The 10,000-nt window shown below is 56.9% G+C and overlaps 1 non-coding gene across 1 annotated transcript in view; it reads left to right on the forward strand.

The window, feature by feature from the left end:
* Positions 1-8,718: 8,718 nt before the first annotated feature.
* The window catches only part of LOC126433220 (small subunit ribosomal RNA), a 1,910-nt gene continuing 628 nt past the window's right edge, over positions 8,719-10,000 (forward strand). The window contains exon 1 of the ribosomal RNA XR_007578333.1: positions 8,719-10,000. This exon is cut by the window's right edge and continues 628 nt beyond it. This is a non-coding gene — a ribosomal RNA (small subunit ribosomal RNA).

Consider the following 10,000-nt stretch of genomic DNA (forward strand, 5'->3'; position numbering starts at 1 on the left):
CGGCAGCAGCGTCCCTGCCTCTCGCCGTCGCCGTCGCCGTCGCCGTCGCCGTCGCCGTCGCCGTCGCCGTCGCCGTCGCCGTCGCCGTCGCCGTCGCCGTCGCCGTCGCCGTCGCCGTCGCCGTCCGTCGTCTCCCAGTGTGTGTCCTGTCCCTTTAGTGCTGTGTTTTTCTTTCTTCTTCTTGTCGTCATGTCCGCCCCCACCACCACCGTCACTACTACCACCACCGCCATCGTGTATACGTCCCCTTCCGCCGCCACCACCACTATCACTTGGTGTGCCCAGTCCCACCCCCCTCCTTCCATCCCTCCCCTCCTCTCTATCCCTTCGCCCTCGCTCTTTGTCGCCCCCTCTCCCGCCTCTTCCTCTCGTTCTGATCCTTTCCCCCCACTCCCCCAGCCTGTCACTGCAGCTCCGGCTAGGGTGGTGGCCCGTCGGGCCACTGCCCACGCCCAGCTCTCCCCGTCGCCGTCGCCATCGCCATCACCGCCACCACCGTCATCGTCACCATCACCATCACTGCCACATTCGCCTGCACCGTCACAGTCACTCTCTCCGGCGCCGACTGCTGCGTCCGTGCCGGGACCTGTCCCTTCCCGCCACCTCCCCATCGTTCCCGTCCCTCATGTCACCACCCGCCCATCTGCCGCTGTCAAACGCCCTAGTGGCGCCTCCACTTCCTCTGCTCCTAAAAAGGCTCCACCCCGCCCCCCTTCCCCACCCCAAAATGCCATGGACGTCTCCCCACCAGGCCCCGCTCCCTCCTCCTCCTCCTCCCCACCCGGTCTCTACAAATATCTCCTGTCCCATCCCGATCCTTCCTTCCTCGAGGCCCGGAATCTCTCCCTCCTCCTCCGCCAACATTTCCCTGGCGCCCCCATATCTCTCCTTACTCCCAGACGGGATTCTGTTCTTATCTCCTCCCCCAGCCCCACCCTCCATACTGACATCCTCTCCCGCCTCCCCATCACCCGTTTTGGTCCTCACGCCACCCTCACCCCTGCTCCCTCCCCATCTCCTACCCGCCAACCCCAACCCCCGCGTCGCCCGCCGACCCTCACCGCCGTGATCACTCGGCTTAGCCCGTCGATCACGGAGGAGGAGGTGCTGGCGGAGCTGAAGGCCCATCCCACCCTGGAGGTGCGGGCAGTCCGCCGCATTTTCAACGCGACCGGCCCCACCCGCCTTATGCGGGTTTTCTCTGAGGACGCCCCCTCCATTGACCGTCTCCTGAAGGAGGGTGCCCTCCTCTTCAATCAGCGGTTCAAAGTCGACCCCTCCCGTTCCCCCCCTCAATCCCTGCGCTGCCAGAGATGTCTGCGCTACAATGCACATCCAACAGCCGAGTGCCGCGAGGCCCCCACCTGCCCGCATTGTCGGCAAGCGCACTTCCTCCGGCAGTGCCCCAACCTCCAATCCCCTCCCTCCTGTAATACCTGCAGCCTCCCCCACCCCACCTACTCCCAAAAATGTAAAGCCCGACCTCCTCCTACCACTCCTGAACTCACCGTCCCTGTCCGTCCCCTGGACGCCCCCACCCCTCCTGGCAATTCCCTTCGTCCCCCCCCCACTGCTGAGGACATCATCAGGTTCCTCACCATTGTCCTCCAAAACGTCCATCCCTTTCAGCGCCCCCACACCTTACAACAGATCTCCCTCGCCGCCCGTTCCATATTCCACCTTAAAATGTACGCCACCTTTTCCAATAACCAGGCCCATTTCACCTTCTCCCGCCTTGACACCCTCGTCTAAGTCCTTCCAATGGCGCGACAGCATCGTATCCTTTTCAACAATATCCGCTCCCTTCCCGCCAACAAGAACCTCTTCCTGCACACCCTTGCTACCCACCGTGTGGATGCCTTCCTCCTTAATGAAACCTTCCTCCAACCCCACCACTCCATCCCCACCTCCCCCTATCTCCTCCACCGCTCCGATAATCCCCTCCCAGTTGCGCGTGGCGGAGTTGCCATTGGCCACCACCGCCAGATCCCCGTTCGGCTCCAGCCTCTCCTTCCCGACCCCACCGAACACCTGATCCTTAGTCTCTTCTTCCCCGGCCTTACCATTACCTGTGCCACCATCTATGTCCGCCCCAACGCCCCTCTTCCTTTCGACTTCCTCTCCCACATCGACCGTACCTTCTCCTCCTATGTGATCGCCGCCGACCTCAACATCCATAGTCGCTCCGCTGCCCAGTTACGGCGGTGGCATCGGTTCCTCTCCTCCCTTCAAGGCGACCTCATCCCCATCCCCCAGCACACCCGTCCCGAATCCAACTCCACTCCCGATGTTATCCTCTCCTCCCCCAACCTCCTTGGTCGCATTACGGTGGATGTCCTGGAGCCTATTGGTAGCGACCATCTCCCTGTCCTCCTCACCGTGTCAGACGGCCGTCGCCCCCGCCCCGACCCTCGTCATGACCCTCCCCCTAAGTACATCCATGACTATTCCCGTGCCAACTGGAATGCCTACCGGGATACCCTCTCCACTCAGGTCGATAGCCACCCTCTCGCCTACCGCCGTCCCGATGATGTCACCCATGCCGCCTCCTTTCTCCAGCAGACCTTGTCTGAGGCCGTGGAGGCCCACGTCCCTACTGTTGCCGTCCACCCCCACCGTCCTACCTTACCACCACAGGCCGTCCTCCTCCTCCGTGAATCCCGTCGTCTCTACCGTGCCTTCCTCCGCACACGTGACCCGGACACCCTACGACGCCACCGGCAACTACAGCGACACATTCGAAATTTGCTCGCGGCCAAGAAACGCCGGGACTGGCGACAGACATGCACCCGTTTAAATGCTACCCTCCCTATAAACTCGTCCAAGTTCTGGACCGCCTTCCGTCGCCTTACCGGAACTAAACCCTCCCCCTACTATCCTCTTCTCCACGATGATCACCCCTTCCCTGACGCCCTTAGTAAGGCCAATCACTTTGCCTCCTACCTGTCCGATGTGTTTTCCATCCCTGATGATCCCCAGTTCGATTACTCCCTCTTCCCAGATATCCGCGATCGAACTGACACCTCTGTCCCTCCCCTCGCTCCTGGTTTCCAGTACTTGGACAACATTCCACACACGGACCTTAATGCCCCCATCACCACACAGGATCTCATCGATACACTCCGCACCAAACGCAACACCGCTCCTGGTCACGATCGTGTTACCTACCGTCACCTTCGTGAAGCTCCTGTCTCTTTTCTCTCCACCCTGGCCAGGCTCTACAATGTAGTCCTGTCCACCGGTTACTACCCCGACCTGTGGAAAACCTCCCGTATCCTCATGTTCCTCAAACCTGGCAAACCGCCGTCCGCCGTCTCCTCCTACCGTCCCATCAGCCTTACCTCGGTCTTCAGCAAGGTCCTGGAATCTATCCTCACCCGCCGCATCCACCAGCATCTCCGCCAGCACCGCCTCCTCCCCGTTACCCAGTGTGGCTTTCGGCCGTCCTTCTCTTCCGACGATCTCCTCCTTCACCTCACTCATCTCCTTTCCGAACAGCTCAATTCCCGTCGCTCCGCAATCTTCCTCTCTCTTGACCTCGAACGCGCATATGACCGCGTATGGCATTCCGGTCTCCTCTTCAAGCTCCAAACCTTCGCCCTTCCCATTAACTACGTTCGTCTGATCGGTTCCTTTCTCTCCCGCCGTCCTTCCTATGTCACCATCCATAACACCGATTCCTACACCTTTTTCCCCTCCGCCGGTGTGCCCCAAGGCTCCGTCCTATCCCCCCTTCTGTACTTGTTGTACACGGCGGACATGCCGCCGCCGTCACCCCCTGTCCACCTTCTCCAGTTTGCCGATGACACCGCCTTCCTTGCCCTTGCCCCCACCCTGCGACGCTCCCAACGCCTTCTCCAATCCCATCTTGACCGGTTCACCGCTTGGTGCAACCAGTGGTTGCTCAAGGTCAATCCTTCCAAAACCCAGGCGATCATTGTAGGCAACACCACTCCCTCCTTCCGCCTCCTTGATTTCTATCTCACCGTTTATGGCCGTCCCATCGCTCTCACCCCCACCCTTAAGTACCTTGGCGTCACCCTCGACCGTCGCCTCTCCTGGACTCCCCATCTCCAGACAATCCAAGCCAAGGCACGTTCCCGACTCCGTCTCCTCAAGCTCCTTTCCGGCCGAACGTGGGGTTTGGACCCCTCCACCATCCTCCACACCTATAAGTCCCTCATCCGCCCTATCCTCTGTTACGCCCATCCAGCCTGGATCTCCGCCCCCCCTTCCTTTTATAAATCCCTCCAAATCCTTGAACGCCATGCTCTCCGCCTTGCCTATCGCATCCGTCTCCCTTCCCCCACGCGGATCCTGTATGACCTTATCCCATTCCCCCACCTCCTCCTCTTCCTCGAAAGGCTACGAATCCTCTACACCTCCCGTAAACTCGATCCTCCTCACCCGCTCGTCTCCCCGATCCTCTCCCACCCCCGCCCGCTGCCGCGCCTGTACTCCCATGTCCCACCCGGTCTCCATCTCTCCACCCTCCTTACCCTCTCCCAAGGTGGTTTCCGCCAGCTCCCTCTCCCTGATGATGTCCTCGTCCCCTCCATCTACCCCTCCTATCAACTTTGACCCTGCCCCCCCTCCCTCCTGGTGTCCTTTCCCTGCGGCACCCTCCCTCCTCTCTCTTCCCTTCCCTTCTCTCTCCTTTTCCCCCATCCCCTCCCTCCACCCCTCTTCTTCCGGGCTTCCCCTCCCCCTTCCTCTCTCCCCCCTCTTTCCCCAGCCCGTGGCGTCCCTGCGCTCCCCTCTCGCTTTCCCTCTCCCCCTCCTCCTCCTCCTCCTCCTCCTCCTCCTCCTCTCTTGGCAGGTCCCCGGACTCGCACACGCATCGTGAACTTTCGCGCGCCGGAGATCATCGCCCTCGGATTAGTGTCTGTGCCGTCGTGTCTGTGCCTCAGTGTTTTTCGCCGTCCACGCTCCTTCGTTCACGTGTGTCATCTACCTCGTCAGTGTTTGTGCCCCGTGCCGACGGTTTTTCTTGTTTGTTTCGTCAAGTGTGAACGGCTTCATGTTTTTTTAACTATTGTATCTCCTGTTTTTTAACCGCCATTCTGTTACTTGTCTGTCTCCCTTTCTTTTTTCTTGTACTGCTTATGGCTGAAGAGCGGAGTACACTGTTCCGCTGCCAGCCCACCTTGTATGGGGTGTCCAAATTACAATAAAGAGAAAAAAAAAAAAAAAAAAGAGTTATGTCCAATATGCGACATTCCCGCTGTCCATATACATGAGCTGCGAGCTGTACCACGTACGAGCTACAGACGCGATCGCGTTGCTCTCTGTACGAATGCAGATGCTCAGCGGCAGCTAGGAGGCGCTCCATCCATTTCGGTACCGGTGAGCGTTGCACTCGCAGTCGCAAAAACGTACGGCAAGTATATTACTCGGAAGAGTCAATGACAGTCCAAGCCCCCCTGCGTGGGAAGAGTCTTCCTAGGCCATGACCCACCGGAAGGGCGCAGCGTCCCCCACCCCAGACATGTGACGTCACACTATCGGTATTGACGACTAGACTGATTCCTTATAATCATTTGCCATACACCGGTGGAAGCTGCCGAGACGAGTAACTACATGGCGGCCTCGCCGTGTCACTAATGTACAGAGATACAACAGTTTCGACTGGAACCGGATGAAACGTATACACGGCGCTGATTAGTAATAGATAGAGCCATCAAAATACAGATAATGTATACAACTGTCCGTATACATGCTGAAAGACTCTGCTCACAATCACAACCACACGTCAGCCAGACACTCTTATCACGCACTACTCTCTGCCTGTAACAGGCACAAAGACAATATGTAAGCACCAGCATGGAACAACACCCAGTGCATCCTCTCCGCCACATTAGACAATCCACACTATCATAACCAGACCGGGAGGTCCACTCACAAAACAGAATACCCCACCCTTCCGACAACCACCATTGCTCAGCTAAGCCACCAACACCCACACATGTCCTACACAGGGGTACACCCAACATCACAATACTGCCTCCTGTCACAGCACACAAACAATGGCAGGAATGAAAGACACAGGTCTGCCACAAGCATGGAATCAGAGCGCCGCCTGTCATGAGCCAAAGGTGCATCCTGACGTGGCAAATCAGATGATGCCGCAGGCATCCACTTACTATAATCACAATCAACAAACCGGCCGCCGCCGCCGCCGCCGCCCCCCCCCCCCCAATACACCTTTCCTTACAACAATGTGTACCTTAACCTAACCCACATTGTACCTTAACCCAACCCACATTGTACCTTAACCTAACCCACATTGTACCTTAACCTAACCCACATTGTACCTTAACCTAACCCACATTGTACCTTAACCTAACCCATATTGTACCTTAACCTAACCTATATTGCGCCTTAACCTAACCCACATTGTACCTTAACCTAACCCACATTGTACCTTAACCTAACCCATATTGTACCTTAACCTAACCTATATTGCGCCTTAACCTAACCCATATTGTACCTTAACCTAACCTATATTGCGCCTTAACCTAACCCATATTGTACCTTAACCTAACCCACATTGTACCTTAACCTAACCCACATTGTACCTTAACCTAACCCATATTGTACCTTAACCTAACCTATATTGCGCCTTAACCTAACCCACATTGTACCTTAACCTAACCCACATTGTACCTTAACCTAACCCATATTGTACCTTAACCTAACCTATATTGCGCCTTAACCTAACCCATATTGTACCTTAACCTAACCTATATTGCGCCTTAACCTAACCTATATTGCGCCTTAACCTAACCTATATTGCGCCTTAACCTAACCTATATTGCGCCTTAACCTAACCTATATTGCGCCTTAACCTAACCTATATTGCGCCTTAACCTAACCTATATTGCGCCTTAACCTAACCCACGTTGCGCCTTAACCTAACCCACGTTGCGCCTTAACCCAACCCACGTTGCGCCTTAACCTAACCCACGTTGCGCCTTAACCCAACCCACGTTGCGCCTTAACCCAACACACGTTGGGCCTTAACCTGCTCTGTAATTGTCATACGACGCGTTAAATTAGTGTAGTGTTGCCTAACTGCAACCCCCGCAATATAGTTTGCTACTCGCACTGCCCGGTCCCCAGAGTATCGCTTCATGTTAAACACCTTGCAGCTATACACTGTAATGCGGACGGCAGCAGGACGTACATGCTCAATGCCCTTCGCAGTTGTTCATTGGCATTCGCATGGCGAAGCACAGCCTACGTTGTGGTACGGCTTGTGTCAACTGTCCGCTGATGTTGTACGTCCAAATCACACACTGTACTGCACATTGGTCCTCATGTACTGAATGATACATCGTGGTACATGTGTGACCGTACCACGACTGCGCCAACAACGGCGAACCATACGGTCCAAATATTGTGCACTCAGCTACGTGTCGTCTCCCTATAAGAGCTGGATTGCAGTATGGTATGCCGTGGATGGCGATCACCATGAGCCGTCTGTTGATGTAGTGGCGCGTGTTGTCAGACGTAGTCGTCTCTTCTCACACACCGTGATAGCATGGTGCACTGCGTTCCACATCTGCGACATGCGACAGAGGCCGGTTGACAGTCGTTCGCGCAATGGACATCGCATACGTACGGGGGCCACCTTCCACGTGTTCGCTAAGCGTGCACATGTTGTTGCGTGTATGTGGGCAGACATAGTGTGTCGTGACACCTGACACAGGCATGCAACAATCGTTGAATTTGCAAATGGCGATGGACGTCTACGTTTGCTGGTGACGTTACGCAAATGAAGAACTGGTAAACCGTTGTGGTGCGGTTGTTCTCGCTAGAGGTGAATCAGTGATGGCGACGATCGGTTGAGCTACCAACCGGTTGTTTCAGCGATACCCACCATGCCCACGAACGTGAATGGCATGTGGGTGTGAAGCGATACGCGGCGGTGGCTGGGTGGGACCGTCCCCGGCCGGTGAGGGGGGGCCTCCCGGCGTGCTGGCCGCGCGGTGCGTGGGCGCACGCGCTACAGCCGGCTGGTGGGGGCGGCCAGTGGCAGGCGCGCCGGCCGACGGAGGCGGCAGGCGGCGCAGCTGCGCGCCGGCGCACCCTGCACGCGGCGCCGTGCGGCCAAAGTAGGTCCTCGCGGGCCCGGTGCGAAGCGCGGTGGACATCTGCAGTGTGCTGGTCCGATTGAGGACTGTGTGCGCTGAGGATGCGCCGCCGCCCGGCGCTCGGCGCCGCGACGCCGTCTGCTGCTCGGTCGCCTCTGCGGTTCTCGCAGGTGGATTGTATCGCAGCTGTGCGGACGTGTTGGCGCGTGCGCTGTGCTGGGAGAGTTCGCTTCGGCACCCAAGTGGGGCTTTTGTCCTTCTGTGGCGCTGGCGTTGGAGCTGCCGGCCACCGTAGGTGGCGCGTGTTGTCTCCCGCCGGCAATGCCACGACAGCACGCTCCCGGGCCTCTGTCGGCAGCGGCAAGCTCAGTTGGGAGCACGGGTGGTCGCACCTAAAGCGTCTACTCGCCAAACTCCGGGCGATTGCGCCTCTCTCGAACCCGACCAAGTACTTAGGACGGCGCTGCGCGCCGCCGGGACCTGAGAGGGTTTCGAGGTGTATTGTGCAGGGGAGCTCAGCCTCCTCCTGTTTGCAGAATAATTGAGCGGACGCTTGCGTGTTCGCGCGGGCTCCCGGGACACACTCCCGGGCGGCCGGCTGCTCAGCTCTAGTTGACGCAGCTCCCTGGTTGATCCTGCCAGTAGTCATATGCTTGTCTCAAAGATTAAGCCATGCATGTCTCAGTACAAGCCGCATTAAGGTGAAACCGCGAATGGCTCATTAAATCAGTTATGGTTCCTTAGATCGTACCCACGTTACTTGGATAACTGTGGTAATTCTAGAGCTAATACATGCAAACAGAGTCCCGACCAGAGATGGAAGGGACGCTTTTATTAGATCAAAACCAATCGGTCGGCTCGTCCGGTCCGTTTGCCTTGGTGACTCTGAATAACTTTGGGCTGATCGCACGGTCCTCGTACCGGCGACGCATCTTTCAAATGTCTGCCTTATCAACTGTCGATGGTAGGTTCTGCGCCTACCATGGTTGTAACGGGTAACGGGGAATCAGGGTTCGATTCCGGAGAGGGAGCCTGAGAAACGGCTACCACATCCAAGGAAGGCAGCAGGCGCGCAAATTACCCACTCCCGGCACGGGGAGGTAGTGACGAAAAATAACGATACGGGACTCATCCGAGGCCCCGTAATCGGAATGAGTACACTTTAAATCCTTTAACGAGTATCTATTGGAGGGCAAGTCTGGTGCCAGCAGCCGCGGTAATTCCAGCTCCAATAGCGTATATTAAAGTTGTTGCGGTTAAAAAGCTCGTAGTTGGATTTGTGTCCCACGCTGTTGGTTCACCGCCCGTCGGTGTTTAACTGGCATGTATCGTGGGACGTCCTGCCGGTGGGGCGAGTCGAAGGCGTGCGACGCGCCTCGTGCGTGCTCGTGCGTCCCGAGGCGGACCCCGTTGCAATCCTACCAGGGTGCTCTTGAGTGAGTGTCTCGGTGGGCCGGCACGTTTACTTTGAACAAATTAGAGTGCTTAAAGCAGGCAAGCCCGCCTGAATACTGTGTGCATGGAATAATGGAATAGGACCTCGGTTCTATTTTGTTGGTTTTCGGAACCCGAGGTAATGATTAATAGGGACAGGCGGGGGCATTCGTATTGCGACGTTAGAGGTGAAATTCTTGGATCGTCGCAAGACGAACAGAAGCGAAAGCATTTGCCAAGTATGTTTTCATTAATCAAGAACGAAAGTTAGGGGTTCGAAGGCGATCAGATACCGCCCTAGTTCTAACCATAAACGATGCCAGCCAGCGATCCGCCGCAGTTCCTCCGATGACTCGGCGGGCAGCCTCCGGGAAACCAAAGCTTTTGGGTTCCGGGGGAAGTATGGTTGCAAAGCTGAAACTTAAAGGAATTGACGGAAGGGCACCACCAGGAGTGGAGCCTGCGGCTTA

This window comes from Schistocerca serialis, unplaced genomic scaffold (assembly GCF_023864345.2).
Source record: "Schistocerca serialis cubense isolate TAMUIC-IGC-003099 unplaced genomic scaffold, iqSchSeri2.2 HiC_scaffold_1162, whole genome shotgun sequence".
NCBI lineage: Eukaryota > Metazoa > Arthropoda > Insecta > Orthoptera > Acrididae > Schistocerca > Schistocerca serialis.